General features: G+C 29.2%; 1 pseudogene; it reads right to left on the minus strand.

The window, feature by feature from the left end:
• Positions 1 to 1930: 1930 nt before the first annotated feature.
• LOC114424194 lies at positions 1931 to 3408 on the minus strand (annotated as a pseudogene).
• Positions 3409 to 10947: the final 7539 nt, after the last annotated feature.

Raw genomic sequence — 10947 nt, forward strand, 5'->3', positions numbered from 1 at the left:
TGATGTTCAATAGTCACACTTTACATCATAATAAATGCAAACATAAGCATAAAAAAAATCCAAAAATTAGAAAATATCACTTTTACTTCAAAACTTTATTTCATGAGGGCAACTTTTGGCACCTATATGGTTATGTATATCATGTATTTTGGTTCCAATAATGTTGATTTCTCATAGTTTTCATGTCAACAAAGTCGATAATACAACTTTCATGACTCCAATCAACCTAAAATCATATAAAAAAAGGTGTCCCAAAACTAGAAAATATCACTTTTACTTCAAAATTTCATTTCATGAGAATAACTTTAGGCACATATATTCTTATGTGGATCAGGTATTTTGATTCCAATAATGTTTCATTCTCAGAGTTTTCATATCAATGAAGCAGATCATACAACTTTCGTAACTCCAATGAGCTTAAAATCACATAAAAGAAGTGTTCCAAATCTAGAATGTATCACTTTCATTTTAAAATTTCATTCCAAGAGTCCAACTTTTGACGCCTATATGATTAGGTGTATCCAGTATTTTGGTTCCAATAATATTTTATTCTCATAATTTTTATGTCACGATCTAACCGACAATACAACTTAGGACTCCAATTGACCTAAAAGTGCATAATAAAGTGTCAAAAATATGAAAAAAACTATTACTTTAAAACTTCATTCTATGAGGACAATTTTACGCACACATGATTATATGTATTAAGTATTTTAATTTCAATAATACTTCATTCTCATAATATTTATGTCAATAAAGTTAAAAATTGTGATAGCTTTCAGGACTACAATCAATCTAAAATTGCATAAAGAAAGTGTCCAAAAACATAACAAATACTTCAAAATTTCATTAAAAAAAATATTAGTAATATATCTGAACTCAAACTTGATTTCTGATTAAACTGAAATGTTTAATCAATTTTATACCAGTTTGTTACACAATCCAAGATTATCTGAAGTTATCAATTGTTAATATTTTCCCTAAAATTAATGATGATTATCGTGGACCTTTTGTGGAGGATGTGTTTGAAAGTGCATGGTGACTCGGCGAGTCCTGCCGACTAAGCAGACTAGCTAAATCGGTATGTGCTATCTGACTCAAGGGTAGTACTATTAGGAACCAAAGTCTTCTGAATCTGTTCCAAATGCAGGAAAAAAACTTATTTTAATGTAACATAATTTTTAAAAATACATTAATATTTATTTTTTAGACTTAAATCATTAAATTTTAATATATTTGAAATTAAAAATATATTATTTATTCATTTTGTAAAATAACTTATTAAAAATAAACTTTTCAACATACTTAAAATTCACCCACCATATAAATGTTGAAAGGCTAAATTTTCAAGTATGTTGAAAAGTTTGTTCTTTAATAAATTATTTTTAAAAATAAATAAATAATATATTTTTAATTTCAAATATATTACAATTTTAATGATTTAAGTCTAAAAAAGAAATATTTTTATTAAATTATTATTAAAAATTATGTCACCTTGAAAATAAAAATTCACCCACCATATTTAATTTGATAACGAGGTTTTTATTAGCCTTTGATGTTGTAACTTTAAGTGTTAATTAGGCATTCTCTTAAAGAGGGAAAAAAATTCCATCATAAGTTTTTTTTTTAAAAAAAAAAAGAAAATGCAGACAATTTTTTTTTTTTAAAAAAAAGAAAAAGCAGACAAAATCCATGAGTGTAGCATGAAAACTTAAAAAGTGGCATGGTTATAAAAGCAAGTTAGGGTGCTTTGCTTTACATGCACGCAATTAGAAGTTTGAGTTTTAACATGACGAGAGAAGTTTCAAGTCAACTATAATACAATATTGCTACACTGCATCTGCCACATTTGTGGAATTTTTTAAAAAGATTATGCACATCCTTATAACAATCACATTGAGGTAATATTAATGTACACAAAGATATGGTGTTGAGTGTTGTACTAATGCATTATTGTACTGTCCTGAACAAGTTATGATGTACATACACAATAAATACCAAAGATGTCAGAATGCATTAGTATGGTAACAACAAAAGATATTTAGCAGAGGACAAAGGTAGACAAATATAATAGAGAAGAGAATTCAGTAATGCCAATGATTTCACTGCTTAGCCCCACTGCCCAAATCAGCAGCAACCTTGGCCACCTGATTTAGAGCACCTGACACCCACATGGCACCCTTTGAAAAATAGCTACTATTCACCATAGTGTTGGCAGCTGCTGCTACTGATCTTCCTGTCAATGATGCAGAAGACGTGATACTTTTGATCCACGTATCTAATGGCTTCAACTCCCACTGATATCTTATTGGTGAGGCCAATTCTCTGGCTTCATTCAGCAACCTTCCGTTGCAGTAGCAGAAACCTGATGAGAGTCGTCAAAGTACTTGGCCTCAGCTAATGCATCTTTGCTTAGAACATACCCCTTTGCTAGCATAGTCTTGACAACTTCTTGAGCCAGTGACTGCTACTCTAGCAGAGGAAACAAATTGGTTGCTTTGTAGAGTCTGAAAGAGGACATGTCAGGCGAAAACATAACCATTTGCAGTTTAGAAAAAAATGACAGACAGATAAATCATACATTATGCATACACTTGATGCAGTATCCTCCTTGTGCCTATAGGAAGGCTGATTCCAAAAAATCAAATTCATCTTCCAAAAGAAAGGTATGAATAAAGTATCAAGTATTGTTAGGCCAATCATATTGTCAAAGAAATGATCAGTGATCAGTAAGCAGATGTCTGAATCAATACTCACTGAGCAAACAAGCAGTTTTCTTGGGAGTGTGCATCTTTGAATGTTACATAAGCAGTACAGGCATAATCACCAGACCTGTCTTGAACAATAACTTTCATATCGAATTCTACACACTGCCAAAAATCAAAATATCTAAAAAACATCTCTGTTATATAAGACTTTTAACAATGATAAAAAAAAGAGCAAGAAATTGAGTTCTACTAATAAAATTATGAAGAATATAGCCTGAAATTAGTTTAAAGTTTTTACATGTATTCAGAATTATGAGCCAAATAGAATACTTCATCAAACTTGCAAAGCGATTTGCTACAAGAAAACCCTCATGCTACCAATGTAAAAGCACAGACAGTTTAAACAGGTTATCAACCAGCACATTAACTAGCAGAAACTTTTTTATCGCTTAGTTCAATTCAGTATTGATTTTTTTGTCTCTTCAAGAATAAAATAATAAAATGGTAAAAAAATAAAAAAACAAGAATTAGACAGCCCAACATACTTCAAATCTAGTGAAATCAAGTCCAGAATATAGTGCTTACCTGGCAATTTCAACATACTCAATTGCACCACAGAAAGCAAAAAATCATACTGATGCTTCTCAGTAGCTTTTGGAGATAGACACGTAACTTCTATAGTATATCCACCAGAATTCATTTTTCTGGCCTTCTAATTCTTTATAATGTGAACAAAAGGAGGAAAAAAACGCTAAAATCAAGTCAGAAAGGTTAGGATTAACAAGCCAAGTGTGCAAGTAAACAGAACATTGAAAAGAAACATGCAAATTTAACTTGTCCAACTGAGGCTACCTGACATACATCATCGATAAACAAGATTAGTAAATCCTCAATCATGTTTTCATTAATCATGCATATCTCATCAGAGAACTCTGGAAATTGTCATAAACATAAGCCTACATAATTGAGATGAATGGACAAAAGTTATTCAAGTATTCTGATAGATGAGAATTAAGAAAGACAAAAGTACGAAAGAAAATGTAAGGCGGAAATAGTTTGTTCTTGCTGATGAAAGGATTGAAAATCAAATTGTTTCCCTTTTCTGCTAACAAATCTTTCGGCCAAATCTACCAGCATTGCCACGGGCAGAAATAATTTATCATAAAACAGCAGCAGCACGTCACTATCTTGTTGGGAAATACCAAGAATAAATTTCCCTCTCCATGTGATTAAGATGGGCCATAGGAAAAATAAATCAAGAAGAAACACCCTCGGGATGAAAGGGAAAAATCACAAGACCAAGTCCAGAAAAAATATCTCCACTATAAAATAGGATTACAATGATCTCAACCTCACCCAATAAAATGGTTTATAATATTTCTAAAACACTCAAAGTATGGTGAAAATATAACTCTTTTTTCTTGAAGAGGTTTACAAAAAACTCTTTCACTCTATCACTCTTGAAGGATTTCACTTGCTTACTTGTAGCAACTTCTCACAAGCCCCATATAGTGGAAGTATATGGGTTCTCTCAAGAGTAATAAATATGTAAATTAATTTTCATATTTTCAAGAACCCTTGAAAATGTTATCTCCATTTTTTTTAAGATGAATGTGATATCATCAAGAGTCAAAGATGAAATTTCAAAACCTTGGAATCTCTACCTTTTATTTTCCATGCATTTAATTTTATCAAGATTTGTTGAATGTGGAGCTCCGTAATTATGGAGGGATTTCCAACATATCTTCATTGCACTACATTCTTGCAGCCAACTACCCTTGACCACCACTAATCAGTACATTAATCACATTGCATTGCATCTAACATTGAAATGCCAGTTTCTTGCTATTTGCCACAGTTACCAGCGACCACCTTCTCAGCCTCAACATTTCCTAGAGATCATATTCAACACCTTGATTTTACCATATCAAATTTATCAATCACACAACTTCTCCACTTCCAATCTACACTACCACTTACCTCTTAAATTGTAGGACACTGCTGATATCAGTTTTCAACCATTCCATTTCCACCAAAGCATCATTTTTTATGCACTAAAAAAAATGCCCTTTACATTCAACTTCCACCCCTTACAAATGCCCTTTACATTCAATTCACGTAATATTAAATGTTAGTACAAATTATTAAGAAGAAACTCTAATTTTGATCGACGAATAACACCAAAAATATTTAAAAAATTATATCCAATTTTTATTCATAAAAATTTGGTATTTATATTTCATCTCTCGATCTCTTCGTTATTTTCTTCATCTTGATTTATTGATAAATGAGGATGCTAATATAATTATAATTTGAAGTCACTATACCTAAATTGTCTTCCATTTTTATGAAGGTTTTAAAGGATGAATGTACTTTTTTCTATTTATAAATCTTATGATGATCAAAGAAGCTAGCATCTATCAATATTTTCTGTGTGAGTTATAACAGTATAATTTTCTTAATATGTGATTAAGCGAATTGAATAAATCGCAAGAGAAAATTTAATTTAATTTTTGTTTAAAAAAATATAATGCTCTATGTTGTTTGTGTGTTGTGGGCAAAGTTGTTATTGGCCTTTTGTATTGAGCATGAAACAGGGTTGAGAAGTGTGAATGTGTTAGAAGAGTTTTTAACAGGAAAAGAAAAAGGATTTTAGAGGGGTTTAATGCTTGGGTCATGGGATTTAATTGAGAAAACCCAATTTTCCTTCTTCAACCCTCCCTTTTGGTTAGCTACCTTTCCTTAGAGACTCTCTCATTCACCCAAAATGTTCTCTCTCTTTTTTTTCTTCTTATATTTCTCTCAAGCGTCTTACTAGATTTTGCTCTCTCTCAGTTTAAGTTGGTACCTTAATGATTGATGAGTTCTTCTTATCCTCAATTGTTTTTTTAATCCATGAGTTGAACAAAGCTTGAGTTTTAGCTTCCAAAATTATACTGTAAATTCCTGTATGTGACACAACAAAATCATAATTCTATTGGAGTTGCAACTTCTAAAAAATCTCACCAGGTGGTAGAATGTTGCTATCAAGGAAAAGGGAAAGAGAAAATAATATGAGAGAGGAAGGGAAAGATTGGGGGTGTTATGAGAAAGAAAGGAGAAGGGTTGGGGTGTAGGAAAGTCAGAAGGATAGTAAGGTAATTTGCTCAAGACTAATAGTGAGAATAACAATTGTGGTAATGAAAATAGTAACTCTCCTACATTGGATAATGAATCTCCAAGGTGAGGTGGGGATATGAACCTAAAAATCCATAATAATATTTCGTCAAGAGCTAAGTAAGAATCTCAAAATCAGAGGTCATTTAAACACTATATCAAAGTCAAAATCAGAAGTCATTTAAACATTATATCAAAGTCAAAATCTTAAGACATCATGAATGAGTTTTTACTATTTTTTCTAGATGACGAATGAGTTTTTACTACTTATATGCTCATTGATTTTCTCACTTCATCTAGTATACTTGAGATTTTTTTTCCCTTCGTACTTGATCTCTCAATAGATATACCCTTAATTTTATGCTCAAAAGTGGGTCTATTTTTGTACTATACATAGTGGCTCAATCGTACCTTAAAGGTTACCAAACTGGCCAGGACCACAATTATAGATGTTGATATCAGCTCAAGCCCATGAATTGACCTTGGACACTACAAACACAACACGAACGTGAGGTTTGAGGAAAAACTAGAATAATCTTATATCATCCTTACCAGTTATTTTATATAAAAAAAAATGAATATATTTATTTTCCCGAAAACAAAAAAAAAATCAATACTATCCTTTTTATTCATATTCAATTACCAAAATAAAAAATTAGTAAGAAAATCTAACAAGATTTATAACTATTGAAATGATATTTTTTAATTCCCATCCTCTCTCTTTAAGAAAAGTTGAACAAAATAAGTGGCGTATTAATGAGAAGGCTCATTTCACATTGCGTATCATGAAAAAATCCATGTAATAAATATTTGGACTAGGGAACCCTAGCCTTTTAATTTAGGAAGGCAAGGAGACAACATGAAACAAACGTCTTCCCAGCACGTTAGATATATGCAGGTACACGTGGGGACTTATACGGTGATTGCTTTTAAGGAGACTGTGACCACTAGTGGACCGGCCGTCGGAGAAGTTAAGTTGATATATATATAGGAAGCCCTAAAGAAAGAAAGTGGAAAAACAAGATAAGAAATCATGGGGATCGATGGGGTAGTGTATGCAGTAATCGAGGTTTTAAATTCGTACACAGTCATGTGTGTGTGTACAAGATAAGAAATCTTGGGGATGGGTAGTGTATGCAGTGAAGTTCTGTATAAATAGCTAGATATTAAGATATAGATATAGACAAATATCTAAGAATAACTTTTGATATATGTTTTCTTTTAAAAAAAAATTATAAGATTCAATTAATTAATTAATTTGTAAAAAATACAAAAAAAAAATTAGTTAGTTTCTTTATTAGCATTGAATTAACTAAACATAAGTTTTAATTATTCTAGGAAATATAAAAAATAATTTTAACTAATTTTAATATTTAGCCAAAATAATTGTTTAATAATATCCAAGAAATGTTATTCCCATGTTATATTCTCAAGAAAAAAAATATTTTTTGGACTAAAAGAAATTGTCAATGAAACAAACATCCCCTTAGACATCCAAGGAGTATAAGATATAGATTAATGTGTTCCATTTATTATTTATTCAATCCATAAAATGAATCATAATTAAGGGTACGTTTTTTTTTTTTGAAAAAATAATTAATGCATCAACCCAAAAAAAGATAATGATTGAAGATATTTTTATCAAAAAATAATTAATACAAGAAACCTTATGAATTAAATCTTATAATAAAGACTCAAAGGAAAATTGAATTTCAACCGTGAAACGGTTAAATATTTTGATATTATCGTAATGACCATATGCATACCAAATTTTAGATAAACCAAATATTTGTAGTTAGCTAATCTTATATAGACAACATTTAATTATATTCTAGAAAAGTATATTATATGTTAATTTGAATTTATTTAATGACGAAGTATTAAGTAGTGTTTTAACTTACCAATATATGTTATTGATTTTGTGTGAAATTGAACTTAGATTTCTTAAGCAATATGGGGACTTAATTATTGTCTTAGCCTTTCCATTTATTGGTGTTCTATTTTTTTAGTCCCGAATTTAAATTTTATTTTTTAGTTTCTAATTTTTTAAAATTATTTTTAATATTTTCTATGATAGCTTGATAACTTGAGGTGGTTTTTAGTTGTCATAATTTTATTCTTTAATTTTTAATCACAAGAATTAGTATTTTAAAACTATCACAAAGTTTCAATTTATTAGATGAGGGACTAAAAAGTATAATTTTTAAAATTCAAAGGCAAAAAAAAATTAAACTTTAGGGACTAAAAAAATAAAATTCCTAAATTAAAGGATTAAAATAATAATTAAATTCACTAAAAATGACTAGTCAAGTTTCTTTGACAAATTAATTTTTTAATGAATACTTTGCACCTATCAAATGGTGACAAAAAAAAAATAGTTAGTTTTCAAACTTAATAACAATGTGTAAACATGATGTGTTTATTCAAAACTTTTAATTTAGTAGTTGAATAATTGAAATATATATAAACAAATTTTGGTAATGACTAATATGCGTCAGAGAATTTGAAAATCATCTTTTAGTGTGATCTCATCTCCCATTAATCATATTTTTCATCCACAAAATTTAATCTTGTTTAAAGTATTGGGGTCCAATTCTATTATAGAACCAATAACATGTTAGGTAGAGATTCTATATATATATAAAAAAGGTGTTGGTCAGAGATTGTATTGATAACATTTATGTTTTTTTTTTATGATGCAGAAATGAATGTGGAGAAAAGAATGGATTTAATCAAAATAGGGCTTGGATATGGTATTAAGGAGAAAAATGTGTGTTCATGACTCGAATTGTCCTACTGACTAGTCCTAGCTTAAAGTTAATTTTGAAATGTTCAGTTTAGAAATAATTAGACCAAATATATTTTAAGATGTGTATTTTGAGTCATCCTAACTTGATCCAAAGTCCAATGTTCTTTTTGAAAAAGTACATTTTTTAAATAACTATATATTAGTAATACAATTTCTTCACTTAATAGATAATAGTTTATATAATATTATATTTATAGGATTTTTCTAGAAATCTACCTTAATTGTAGTTATTTAATTTTACAATTTAGCTATAATGTTATTATTAGCCTAAAAATGTTAATATTGATATGTTATATCCACAAATTAAACTAATTTGATCTTGACATAAATATTCTGGTCTTAGTTAGGTCGAATTCAAATTTAAATAAACGACTCTAACAAAATTAAAGTTAGATACAGACAAAATGAAAACCATCCTAATTAAAAAAAAATGTATATGATCTTGAGAAAGATAAAAATAAACCCATCCTAACTCATTTCCCAAATACCTTTATGAAGAAATGTCATCAAGAAAGTATGTTATTTTGAGTGGGAAAGAATCCAGGATTCCAGGTCTATAAATTTAAACTTCAAAATATTACAGCAAGAAGAGTTTGTAATACGTGTCATGCAAAATAAATCAATATCATTTTTTTATAGGCATCAATATCATTTTGTAATTTTATATATAATGTGCCCTTTATACTTCAATCAGTTTAATAATACTCTTTTTTTGTGTAATTATAAATTTCAAATATTTGTAATTTTTATTCTATAGACTTCCCATTTTTATATGCGCCCCATAACTATTTGTCTTTGTTCAACTTAACAAACTACACTCAGTACCAAATTTTTTGACATGATTAAACACTGGGCATATGTTGAAATTAATGATGCTTTAGCTATTCCAAATCAAGTTTAACAATAAGACGAAGTTATTTAATTCATAATTTAGCTATTCCAAATCAAGTTTAGTTTTTATTCAAATGGTTGATTAATTCTAATATTTTATTAATTAAATTGATTGAAATAATGACATGATTGAAATTCTTTGTGATCTATATGTATCGAGGATTATTAGTCTCATGGATTCCATGTGAAAATACCTTGCTTCTAGCATAACAAGAAAAAGTGGAATTATTTTCTAGACACCTACTGACAGTAATCAATTGTCCTTAATATACTTTTAGCTAATTTTCAGCTATAAATATGAGTATATAAATTTCTGAGTTTTCAGGTGCCTGTCTATACTATAGTCGATAAGAAGAAATGGTTCCTCATTTTAAAAAGAAATCCGGATTTTTTTTTAGTTTTTAACAACTACACTAATTAAATTTGATGAACATAAAACATGCATGATGCAAATCACTCGAACTTTCTACCAATAGACGGACTACAATTGGGTATGGGTCTTCTGATTCTGATATATTTATATTTTTAATTAGTATCATTTTATGACGTTAAATTTTATATTTACTTTCTTATATAGATGTTCATAAATTTTACTCATTTAATATTTATGAAATAATCGATAACCTAAATTTCATAAATACTTAAAGAATTATCGTGGAAAGATTCATAAATATTCATTATTTGCCTTAATTAATCAGTATGAATTCCAGAACGTAAAAAGCTAACGGCAATCCCCGGGTATCCCCCACACGCGTACCTGCAGGTACTTACTAGTCATAACTCATGTGTAATGTTAACATGTGTGGGGGAAAAGTTGTTTTATATTATTGTTTTTTCCACCTCCCAAAATAAAAGGTAATTGGATACCCTCCGAATGTATAAATAATAGCAAGTATGATATCTGAATATTTTAAAAGTTGCTCATACTTTTTATTCTATTTTACTAATTAAATTTATAAGTTTTCAGAATCAAAATTGCTACTGTTAAAAATAAATTGCAATGATTTTGATCCCGCCGAAAAAGGTTATTGGTTCTTTGGTCCAAATTTATCACAGGGATTTTGACAATTAGTAATAGCAAGGAGAAATATTATGGGGACGTTGAAGCTATTGGGATTAACGATTTGACCATTCTTCAAAATATTTGCAATTAGACTTTTTCTCCTTTTGGTTTACGAGGAGGGATGGCACTTCATTTAATTTTAAAGCAAGAGCCTATAGCACAAAAAACACTTTTAAGGACTCACTTTTCACTTTAAGAAAACAAGTGAAGATACAAACTTGCAGCTTATTAGATATATATCAATTGATGCATTAATTTCTACGTAATGGATTAATTTTTGGAGTTGTTATTTTGCAATTAGGCTATGGAAAACAGTCATT

Source organism: Glycine soja, chromosome 8 (genome assembly GCF_004193775.1).
Source record: "Glycine soja cultivar W05 chromosome 8, ASM419377v2, whole genome shotgun sequence".
Lineage (NCBI taxonomy): Eukaryota > Viridiplantae > Streptophyta > Magnoliopsida > Fabales > Fabaceae > Glycine > Glycine soja.